We start from the raw sequence: 4,829 nt of genomic DNA, 5'->3' as shown, positions 1-4,829 counted from the left end.
CTGCAACAAGATATGCAACACTTTGATCTAAGCTTGTTTATGAACTGTTAACCATGTCTCAATCAATTTTGAACCAGGGTCTCAAAACATGAACGAATGTCATGATACGATTGTTTATGATGATTTTGGGAGGACATGTGAATATTAAAAGCATGAGTAGCAACAATTAGCTGGCCTACTTGGGACGTTGCTATTAGGGCTTTTAAAATGAATTAAATTAAGACATTTTGTTTGTCCTAGATTTGAATGAATGTGTGCTCATTCAATTCATCAGGTATAGGCCAGTTCTTAGCTTGACAGCACAGTAATATCATGATCTATGATGGGAATAACTTCGTAGCTACAAGAGTTACATCATGGTAATAATGGCAATTATAGAAACAAACAGAACCATCTATTTCAGGGCAACATGATTAAACATTCCCCCAGCCCCCTGAATCCAGTTCCAAGACTGTGAAGTGCCAGTTTTAAACATATAGTAGCCTACTTTCTTGTTAAAATATGGAAGGAGAGCTGCAAAAGGCACCCTGGTACCTTGTTATCCCGATTACCATGCTATATCCATAGACGTTTGTACTGTGCTGTAAAGTGAAACGTAGTTAGACTGAAAAATAGCGGAAATCCATTTAAAGGGCTTCAATAGCATGTACCTCCTTGTCATAGCCCTGATGTAAATCTTGCTTTCAGGCTGTAGCTATTAGCCTGCAGTCGCTTTCATCATCTATATGTCCAGCATCCCGTCCCGTTACCTTAAGCTTAAACCCCATGTGCCTCTACGACCGCAGTAACAGCGTCTCAGTAATGCACATGCCTGTTGGGAAATGTGCGGCGGCTTTCACGCGCTATCACAACATCACCGCGTTCCGATTTGCCACAGCCCTCTCATTCAGCCAAAAACAGCTACGCATGCAGGCTTACCCAAAAAAAAAAAAAAAAAACGGGGCTCCACAAACTCAATCCCTTTGTGCGGACAACGGGGGGAAAATATCCGGGATTAAACAGCATGCAGTCTAAAAAAAAAAGAAACAAAAAAAGTGCCAATGCAACCACCTGCGAACGATCCAAGTTTTTCTTCCAGCGCAAATGACTAGAGCATGACCTGGCCACTGACGTTCATCTGACACTCTTTTGGATACAGTTACCTTCTCCCGTCCCGAGGATTGGGATGTCCCCGCCCCCTGACAGAGCTGATTAGTTTGTCATCCATTAAAAGCCGCTGTGATTGGCTGGAGCTACCTTCTGTCATCACTGGTTTTCAAGAAATTAGGTTGGTCCCCGTTCGGCTACGGCGTCCGCTGCTTCCAAGGCAACGTTGCATCGGACTTTTGCGCATAATGGATGAAAAGGCCATTCATTTAATATTCGCATGCGATAAATGTATCTGCGCTAATTTTACAAGATGGTGAAGCTTTATTCGACGGTCATACCTAAACTATGATTTATTTTTACTCCCCCCCCAGGTCTAAGAATTGTGCGTAAATGGTGCAAAACCAACACGAAGTTATGTGTGACGACCTACTTATTTGCAATGAACTATATTGTCTACTGAACAAGGGGCAAACTATGGAAGTAAACTTTGGAATCAAGTTCGAGCTAAGCTTCATGTTAGTCCACACTGCCATCTAGTGGTGCACAGAGGTTATGTCGGCTACATTTTGGGTCAGTTTTCAGGACTGTTCATTGTCATATAAAAGCCTATTGAGATTTCTTTCATTCGTTATATTCAATCTGTTAACTGCAATTAAGTTATTTATTGTATTGTAGGATAGTGTTAATTTTGACAATACATTTTAATTTTGTCTTAGTTTTTGTCTTTTGACCAAAATGTAATTTCATTTTAGTCGAGATTTAGTCAAGTCTTCAATTTTAGTACAGTTTTAATCGACTAAAATCGCATGTTAATTTATGTAATTGAAGACCAATTTAGTCGACTTTGAATTTATGATATTTATTAGAATCATATTTAATGGGGGTTCTCCGCTTCATGGAGCTACTCCCACATGAACAAAGCTCAGACCGGTTCAGAGAATTTAAATGATATGAGGCTCTTTAAAACTGTCAGGAGCAGTTTGAATGATTTTAGTCTACTCTTTTCATTTTTAATTAGTCAGATTTTAGTCGACCAAAATATCTGGACGTTTTTGTGAGAGTTATAGTCTCATGGAAAACTTAGTCCAGTTTTAATCTGCAAAATTATGCCTTTGACTAAAATTATGACGACGTAGTTAACGCTGATAAAGGATTCACAAGAATTTATTCATATTGTAGTTCTGACCGAAATGAACAAAATATTTTTCCACCTCCACAGGGCATTTAAAGCGCTTTTACATCAAGGAACCACTCACCCACATTCATACACCAGTGCACACAGACACTGGAGGCAGGGAGGAGTGCAGTGCCTGTCTTGCCAAAGTAAATCGCACACAGACAGCATTTGCACTCGCAAGAGCTGGGATCCAACCTTTGTGTCAGTGGGAGACACTCTACCAACTGGGCTACTGCCACCCTGCTGTATAAGGTAGACTTACAGTATAATTAGGTCTACTAATACTGCTTTATAATTACATTTCTCCAAAGCATTGCACGCTTAGTTTAGTTTAGAAGATATACGATGCACAACAAGAAATACATGGCAATATAGACCACAGAAAACTGGTGCCGTGACTTAACAGTTTAATGTAAATCCAAGACAAAGTGTGATTACATTTCTACACATATACAATATGCATATGTGAGCATACAAATTCTCATTAATAACTCGATTCACCTCGGAGACCGAAAAAATGATCAAAAGTAACAGTGAATAACAAGCTATAACATAGTTCACCACAACGCGAGCCCCTTCTCACCCTAAAGTTAGTAAAGAGGACAATTCAAAATAACTATATTCTTCTATTTGACGAACTTTGCCTGTTAAACCCTCTGGTAGATTTACAATGCTATCATTAGTTTTGCCAAATGCCTAATATAAATTCACTCAATTTTTCTACAACGAAAATGAATAAGAGAAGCACACAACATCATAATGGTAACACAAGCGCTTAGTAGGAAATACTCAAAATGTTAGGTTTAATTCATCCTTCTTATGATCAATATTATATTCAAACATTCTATGAAGCCAGTAAAATATCCATTCTTGTAACATACTTTCAAAGATTAGGCTAAGGAACAGAGTATACACTTAACGCTTCATTAACAAACTCAGAAAAAACAAAGAAATATATAGAAAATTGACGCTACACCCCAAAGTATAAGAGACACTTAACAATGAATGACAAGGAAATACTGCAGCACACGTCAGTTTAAGTGACCAAGAATGAGATTTTACATCATTGAGAAATCACACCAAAAACACTACAAGGTGGTCAGGGTTTGATGCCCTTATAGGTCTAGGAAAACTCTTCATTGCATAATTACAATAAAAATCAAATATCTGTGTTTCAGTGCCCAGAACAATTTGATTTGATTTCATTTAATATTTTCATTTGTGATTTCTTTACTTACATAAAATAAAATGTAGTTTCATTTTATTTTTTTTAGCGAAATTGCTTTGACAGAATAGATGACATGTTCAAAATAGTAGTAGTTTGAATGTTCCTAAAAACCTTTCAATTATTTTATTTCTTTTTGATTTAGGTGACCACCTCAGAGACCCAGCAAAAAACACAACAAAAACGACAAAAACAACAACTAAAAACTTTTCTACAGAGCCTTAATACAATGCCTGTGTAGTTTATGTTCCTTCTAATGTCGTACTTTGGGAGGAAGTTTTCACCACACAGAGCATTGGGTGGATAATTAGATGAAGGTGTCCTGTTTAGCCAATCGATTCATCTCACAAAATTACAAGTACAAAGCAAACTTGTATCTCATAAAATGCCAGAGCGAGACGCTGCCCTTTAGTTTTTTTTCGTTCATAATCATCACCTTAAAGCTTCAGAGGTATGGTCTGTTATTTGGAAGGCATATATTTAACACTATGTATGGGAGGGCTAACGCAATACATTTGAGCAAACTACATAAGCACATTTTGGTAAATGCAAGGTCACTCGAACTACCTTAATGCTCACCATCTTGATTCCCCTTTAAAACAATACACAAAACATTGGTTACTCAAAGAGACAGACGAGGATATCATCGTACATATCAAGTCATATTCCACAATGTTGGAGCAATATGGGCTTTTGCAAATTTGAGTGTGACAAAGATAGTCAATATTTTAAAAAACTTTTTCGTCATAACAGCAATGGTATTTCTATATTAGCCACCGCAAATGGGATTCTGCTAAAGATCAGATGTTGATTTATTGCATCATGCATGGTCGCAAATGATTTCGATCATAATGATGATCACCCACCGAAAAATATCTAAAGCCATTTTTGATGGAGCAGGTCACATACTGTAGTACATTCATTTTGTGCAGGTGACCTTGAATTTAAAGGTATTGTTGGTATACTTTTGATTATTCTTTTTTTCATTTTCATTTTTTTTGTTTTTTACATAACTCATTCTATACCATGGCACGCTATGTAAAAAAAAGTATTATTTTTTTTAACAATTTCATTTTCTTACAATATAGTAAAGCTACAACATCAGCAATGTCATACTGTCTGGCAAATAAAATTACAGCGATTAAATAATAATAATAATACAATTGACATAGACAGGGGTTAAAAGAAAAAAAAAATCGCTGCAATGTACACACATGACCTTTTTTTCTTCTTCTCATGTCCGTTAAGAGAGAGGCAGCTCTGCAAAGATGGTGTTGTAACTCCTGACGTCTTCGAAAGCACTTGATAAGCATATACCACAGATGTGTAAAAGTTATT

The sequence above is a fragment of the Gobius niger genome (genome assembly GCF_951799975.1).
Source record: "Gobius niger genome assembly, chromosome: 12".
NCBI lineage: Eukaryota > Metazoa > Chordata > Actinopteri > Gobiiformes > Gobiidae > Gobius > Gobius niger.
Note: the sequence above shows the minus strand (reverse complement) of the source record.